Raw genomic sequence first — 7756 nt, forward strand, 5'->3', positions numbered from 1 at the left:
TCTGATAGACATTATACGGCCCCAGGTATAAAATGTGTAATTTTAAACACGGTAACTCACCAACGTTTCAGCAGTGACTTACAATTGCACAATTACATCGGTAATTATAAAAAATATAGGCGGCCTATTATTTTTCGATAGTCGTCCACGGAAGCCCAAGAAACTAGAATGCTGACACGCTTCAGGCACTATTTCTGTGATAAGGCACCAACGGGAAATCGAGTTGCATATCCTTACAGCCACTTGACACTTCACACTAAGATGTATCGTGAATACAACATGCTGTGCAAGAAGCTCGAAGCTTGTGCAGGAAATAACACGACTGTAGAGCGCTAAGGGGGATTTTTGGGTAGAAAGAGAGCGAATGAATGCTTACTCCTCCGCTTCTAGGAATCGCGCCCGTGACATCCACAGCCACTGTAATCCTCTAATTCTGCCTGAATGCTCGGCCCCGTGTGGTCCTGTTAAGGAAGATCAACATCTTTCCAAAGACTGATTAGAGTACTTTCTTTCGTCTTCATCGCAATCTTTTCCTTCGTCCGTTTCATCTGATCTGGAGTGAAATAGTACTTCCAGTCCCCGACAACTCCCTTTCGAACAAATTCACCCGTCATTAATTTGTCTTCTCCATCTGTGGCCCCTGCACCACAAGCTTTAGCCACTGCTGAAGACTGGGTCATTTTAGTGGCCGGAGGTATCCACTTTTTGAACTCCTCGTTGAAACCCCTCATGGTTTTCACACTGCTTAAGTCCAGGATCCTGTCTAGAACTTCGGGCTTCTCGCGAAGCTTCTCGCCGCTTTCTTTCCCCAAAAAGTCCACCATTATAAGAATGCCTGCTCGAGGATGCTTCTTCAGTTCTTCGTACGTTATGAACAGACTATTGTCGTCGTTTCTATGCTCGTACCAGGACAGCAGATAGTCGAAGTAATCCCCAAAGTCGACCTTTCCTTCCATGAACATGTCGAAAAACTTGTCGAAAGGTTCGTTTGCAAACCGGTAGGACGGAAATGACTTCGTGTGGTGGTAGAAGGACACGCAGCAGTCGTAAGGATTTCTTTGGACATAGATGTATTTTGCGTGCTATCATAATGCTAAAGCTTGAAGGGGAAGCGGGTCTTAATAGCTCCTGGCCGAGGCCTGTTGATCACGGGCTTGGAACCAATCAGTTCTAGAAAGGGAGCTCGTCCCATTAAGTCGCCGATGTCCTGAAACGCGGTAGAAAGTTTGATGACATTCATATTTGCCCTTAGGTGTTATATTTAAATACGAAAAGCTTTTTCATTCCTGAGTCACTTACAGGATTACTGGGCATTACACGAAATCACCAAAAATTACGCGGAATTTAATGGGACTGCTTATAAGGTGTTCAAACCGACTACAGATAGGAGGCCAGCACGTCCGACATCTATAGCCAGCCAGCCTGCGAGACATATAAACTTGAAAAAGGCGCTTAAAAAATACACAACACGAGCACGAAGAAGGACGGGACGGATGCGCACTAACAACTGATGTATTGGAAAGGAAAAACAGGAGTATAAGTAGGTTGTCAATAAGCCACACACATAAAAAAATAAAATCAGCGATAAAAGAACCAACAAGGCCACGGCAGCAGAAAATTCCACACATCATTACTGCGTGTTGTCGAGGAAGCGAAACTCATTCAAAAACAGTGATAGCGAGGGCTCGCTGATACAATCAGCGCGGAATTTTTGGATTAAATAGGCTTCACGCAGTTCTCTCGCCACAGTGTCACGACTTTTTCCTACTATCTGCGTATCTTCTAGTCGTGGTGCACATTCCTTGCCACACTCCCGGCAGTGATGGGGCAAGTGCGACCCAGTGCCGTTCTTCATTGAGAGGTCATGCTCACGTAGGCGTTCATTAACGCATCGGCCAGTTTGGCCGATGTAAAATTTTCCGCATGTCAGTGGAATCTTGTAAACGACGCCTACTCGGCAGTGGACGTATTGCACACCGTGCTTCTTTTCGCAACAACTAGTTTTTCTTTTTCCGTTGATGCGTTTGCACAGGCTCGCCAACTTGCATGGCGCTGAGAACACAATCGGCACGTTAAACCTCGAGGCCACTCGCTTCAGATTGTGGGTCACTTTGTGCATATAAGGCACTACCAGGGGTCTCTTTTTCTTTTCACTGTTAACCACAGGATTCGAGTGCCGATGCTTAATCTTCTTGAGTATCGACTCTGATACGACTGACAAAAGTGGGCGAGGATAACCCGCTTCCTCAAGTCGTGACAACTGGGCATCGAAACTTGCTTCCATGCGGTGAACGCATGATTTAACAAGAGCGCCCTGAAGACACAAGATGGCAATCGCTCGCTTCACTGTCTTTGAATGGGCGGACTCAAACGGAAGGAGACCTTTTGTGGCACGAGGGCAGTACATCCAACAAACATGATTTTTTGCTATGCAGAGGTCTAAATCCAAGAATCTAAGCTTCTGCCCTGTCTGAAGTTCATGAGTGAAGCTCAGGCTGCCTCCCACTTCGCGAAAGGACCCCAATACCTGCTCCACGCTTTCGTGGTAGGTTAGCAATTCCTGCTTACTTAAACAAATTAAGTAGTCATCTACGTATCTAAAAATCCTAAGGACCGCGTCTTTGCTCACCTCCTCTTGCAACCTCCGGTCAAAACTAGACAAAAAAATAGTGGATAAAATGGGGGCGACACACGAGCCAATGCAAATTCCCTTTTTTTGCGTGTATAGATCTCCAGAAAACTTCACAACGGTGGCGCTTAAATAGAATTCGAGAAGGGACAAAAAGGCGTCTACGGAGATACCCGTCATATTCTGGAACTTCGTAGCCCCATTCACATCAATGCAATCTTGAACACATAAAAGCAATTCGTCATGTGGAATAGAAAAGAACAAATCCTCAATATCCACTGAAAAAACACTTCCGACCGAGCTGTTATTGTCCAAGTAGGCAATGACTTCAGAAGAATTCTTGACAACAAAAGGATCATCCACTCTTAACATTTGCAAGTGCTTTTGAAGAAACCTACTAAGTTCACGTTGCCAGCACCCGTTTTCACTGACAATGCATCGGAAGGGAATGCCATCCTTATGCGTCTTGGCCGCGAAAAATATAGAAAGGCAGGAATCTTTGCAGTCCTTGATAGACTTTGCTAGTTTTTCGAGTTCTAACACATTGCACTTGGACACCGCTGTGTTCTTTACCTTTTGTGGGTTGAGCTTAACAGGGACGAAGTTCTTCTGCACAGCCACCATCGCCTTCTCCGTGAACAAGTCAGTGGGCATAACCACGAAGCCGCCCTCCTTGTCAGAGTTGAGGAGCTGTAGTGCATTGTCTCGGAAGTGTTGGACAACCGTGTTAAGCGAAGACTGGTGACGTGTTATGCTGCCTGTAGTCGCCTGGAGGAGGACATCCACGCCTTCCAGGAGGCACCGTTGCTGGTCTTCCGCTTCAGCCTTCCCTGCTACGCGTCGGTTGAGGGCTAGTAGTTCATGGGCCACAGTTTTCGGCTCGACGCTGAACTTGGGACCTTTGTTGAGCACCTGGACGACTTCTTGTGGCAACTTTGCATCTCCTAGCACATGGAGGGATGAGGCACTGTGGCACTTGTGTTGTTTCTTCGGAAGTTGGGCCAGCATACATCCCCACAAAAACTCAGTGGTCTGGGTGGCTAGTTTCCTATGCGATCTCAGTGTGCTTGCTCCGAGCCATTCCGGATATTGGCTATGGCAGAAAACACGTAGCCAGTCCTGGTATAGACGCACTTGACGACGAAACTCCGAGCGTAATATTCTGATGATACGCTTGACGTGTCCGAAGGATGGTTGCACCGCGCCAAACAGCGCGGCCACTTCGGCCACTTCAGTTGTTAGTGCGCATCCGTCCCGTCCTTCTTCGTGCTCGTGTTGTGTATTTTTTAAGCGCCTTTTTCAAGTTGAGACATGCACCAACTAGCCCAACAACGTACTTTACTGAAGTATCTTTCTTCTACAGTGGGCCCTTTTACGTGTTCTTCTCCTCAACTAAATCCCTCTTTACTGGTAAGCCACATCGCATGGACTGAATGCAAGGCAAGACGTCTTTCACTGTGCTTGAGAAAAGCCATTGTGCCGGCTGAAGTGGCCGCGCTGTTTGGCGCGGTGCAACCATCCTTCGGACACGTCAAGCGTATCATCAGAATATTACGCTCGGAGTTTCGTCGTCAAGTGCGTCTATACCAGGACTGGCTACGTGTTTTCTGCCATAGCCAATATCCGGAATGGCTCGGAGCAAGCACACTGAGATCGCATAGGAAACTAGCCACCCAGACCACTGAGTTTTTGTGGGGATGTATGCTGGCCCAACTTCCGAAGAAACAACACAAGTGCCACAGTGCCTCATCCCTCCATGTGCTAGGAGATGCAAAGTTGCCACAAGAAGTCGTCCAGGTGCTCAACAAAGGTCCCAAGTTCAGCGTCGAGCCGAAAACTGTGGCCCATGAACTACTAGCCCTCAACCGACGCGTAGCAGGGAAGGCTGAAGCGGAAGACCAGCAACGGTGCCTCCTGGAAGGCGTGGATGTCCTCCTCCAGGCGACTACAGGCAGCATAACACGTCACCAGTCTTCGCTTAACACGGTTGTCCAACACTTCCGAGACAATGCACTACAGCTCCTCAACTCTGACAAGGAGGGCGGCTTCGTGGTTATGCCCACTGACTTGTTCACGGAGAAGGCGGTGGTGGCTGTGCAGAAGAACTTCGTCCCTGTTAAGCTCAACCCACAAAAGGTAAAGAACACAGCGGTGTCCAAGTGCAATGTGTTAGAACTCGAAAAACTAGCAAAGTCTATCAAGGACTGCAAAGATTCCTGCCTTTCTATATTTTTCGCGGCCAAGACGCATAAGGATGGCATTCCCTTCCGATGCATTGTCAGTGAAAACGGGTGCTGGCAACGTGAACTTAGTAGGTTTCTTCAAAAGCACTTGCAAATGTTAAGAGTGGATGATACTTTTGTTGTCAAGAATTCTTCTGAAGTCATTGCCTACTTGGACAATAACAGCTCGGTCGGAAGTGTTTTTTCAGTGGATATTGAGGATTTGTTCTTTTCTATTCCACATGACGAATTGCTTTTATGTGTTCAAGATTGCATTGATGTGAATGGGGCTACGAAGTTCCAGAATATGACGGGTATCTCCGTAGACGCCTTTTTGTCCCTTCTCGAATTCTATTTAAGCGCCACCGTTGTGAAGTTTTCCGGAGATCTATACACGCAAAAAAAGGGAATTTGCATTGGCTCGTGTGTCGCCCCCATTTTATCCACTATTTTTTTGTCTAGTTTTGACCGGAGGTTGCAAGAGGAGGTGAGCAAAGACGCGGTCCTTAGGATTTTTAGATACGTAGATGACTACTTAATTTGTTTAAGTAAGCAGGAATTGCTAACCTACCACGAAAGCGTGGAGCAGGTATTGGGGTCCTTTCGCGAAGTGGGAGGCAGCCTGAGCTTCACTCATGAACTTCAGACAGGGCAGAAGCTTAGATTCTTGGATTTAGACCTCTGCATAGCAAAAAATCATGTTTGTTGGATGTACTGCCCTCGTGCCACAAAAGGTCTCCTTCCGTTTGAGTCCGCCCATTCAAAGACAGTGAAGCGAGCGATTGCCATCTTGTGTCTTCAGGGCGCTCTTGTTAAATCATGCGTTCACCGCATGGAAGCAAGTTTCGATGCCCAGTTGTCACGACTTGAGGAAGCGGGTTATCCTCGCCCACTTTTGTCAGTCGTATCAGAGTCGATACTCAAGAAGATTAAGCATCGGCACTCGAATCCTGTGGTTAACAGTGAAAAGAAAAAGAGACCCCTGGTAGTGCCTTATATGCACAAAGTGACCCACAATCTGAAGCGAGTGGCCTCGAGGTTTAACGTGCCGATTGTGTTCTCAGCGCCATGCAAGTTGGCGAGCCTGTGCAAACGCATCAACGGAAAAAGAAAAACTAGTTGTTGCGAAAAGAAGCACGGTGTGCAATACGTCCACTGCCGAGTAGGCGTCGTTTACAAGATTCCACTGACATGCGGAAAATTTTACATCGGCCAAACTGGCCGATGCGTTAATGAACGCCTACGTGAGCATGACCTCTCAATGAAGAACGGCACTGGGTCGCACTTGCCCCATCACTGCCGGGAGTGTGGCAAGGAATGTGCACCACGACTAGAAGATACGCAGATAGTAGGAAAAAGTCGTGACACTGTGGCGAGAGAACTGCGTGAAGCCTATTTAATCCAAAAATTCCGCGCTGATTGTATCAGCGAGCCCTCGCTATCACTGTTTTTGAATGAGTTTCGCTTCCTCGACAACACGCAGTAATGATGTGTGGAATTTTCTGCTGCCGTGGCCTTGTTGGTTCTTTTATCGCTGATTTTATTTTTTTATGTGTGTGGCTTATTGACAACCTACTTATACTCCTGTTTTTCCTTTCCAATACATCAGTTGTTAGTGCGCATCCGTCCCGTCCTTCTTCGTGCTCGTGTTGTGTATTTTTTAAGCGCCTTTTTCAAGTTGAGACATGCACCAACTAGCCCAACAACGTACTTTACTGGAGACATATAAAACTGGCGTCATAGTCTAATAACACTCCTACAAAAAGTTTTTTCGTGACAATGACCTGCTAAATTCAGTTAAAATGCAGAAGGAGCAGGATGGCCCATTGAATTACCTCTCTTAGGCAGCATGATAATATCCACAAAGTCGCCCAATAATATAGCGGTACCCACCCATCTAATCCAAAGTACGCAATCATTGATTGGTTGCAGAATTTGGCGCTGACGCAACGCGGGTGATGTGGGGCGTCGAAGGGTAGGGTGCCGTCATAATTTTGACTACCTAGGTATATTTAACGTGCGCTGAAATCTCGCACACACCGGCGTTTTTGCTTTTCGCCTCCATCTTAAAAGTGACCGTGGAATCGAACTCGCGTCCTCGTGCTCAGTACCACAACTCCTTAGCCACTGAGCCACAGTGGCGTGTAAAGTATGCAACCGCCTTAATCCGACAGGTAATATGTAAAGCCAAATGAAACGGAATAGGTTTTAGACTAAAAGAAAATAGAACAGCAGCAAGTTCACATTGAATAGTTCCCGTGTACGAAATATTTGTTTGCAATATCTGCATCACACTTGGGACGATACGAACTGGGCAGCTGGATGCGTGGCTCCACCACTCGGTGCTCCCCTCGTTACTGAATTTGGCTGGCGCGTGGGACCACAAAACGTTTTGTTGTTCTTGTCGGGCTTGCTTCGGTGCATTTAAATTTTAGGGGATGTTGTGAGCGGATGTGGGTGCTGAAACGAACTGCAAGCAGTTGTGTTAGGTTCTTAGATACACTAAAGGCGACATAAACTCGTCGGATGCTTGTACGGTTGGTTACCGGCGTCATTGATTTGGGCGCTTTTTGCGGAGATATACGCCTGGCTCCGATAGACGGACAAGGGGTTAAAAGGTAAGGCAAGGGGTAAGGGTGGCCCCAATAGACGCACAAGGGGTTAAAAATTGTGGCACAGTGTTAACGTCTACCTATGGTTTTAAGGCGTAAGAATTCTCTGCTTCGTTACTCACAGCGACCCTTTTTGTGCCTTATAATATACATTTACGTTAAACGTAAAGAGAAATTACCAAAAGAAAAAGCATGCAGTGCATAACGGAACAAAAGTTAGCCAATTTGGTAGTGACGGCCAAATCTCTCAACCATCATCCGTTTCAGGAAAGACACATACATAAAGGTATATT

General features: G+C 46.9%; 1 pseudogene; it reads right to left on the reverse strand.

Moving 5' to 3' along the window:
* Window positions 1-464: 464 nt before the first annotated feature.
* Window positions 465-3637, reverse strand: LOC144149676 (amine sulfotransferase-like; annotated as a pseudogene).
* Window positions 3638-7756: the final 4119 nt, after the last annotated feature.

Source organism: Haemaphysalis longicornis, unplaced genomic scaffold (genome assembly GCF_048455015.1).
Source record: "Haemaphysalis longicornis isolate Haplotype H1 unplaced genomic scaffold, Haemaphysalis longicornis Haplotype H1 scaffold_8, whole genome shotgun sequence".
NCBI lineage: Eukaryota > Metazoa > Arthropoda > Arachnida > Ixodida > Ixodidae > Haemaphysalis > Haemaphysalis longicornis.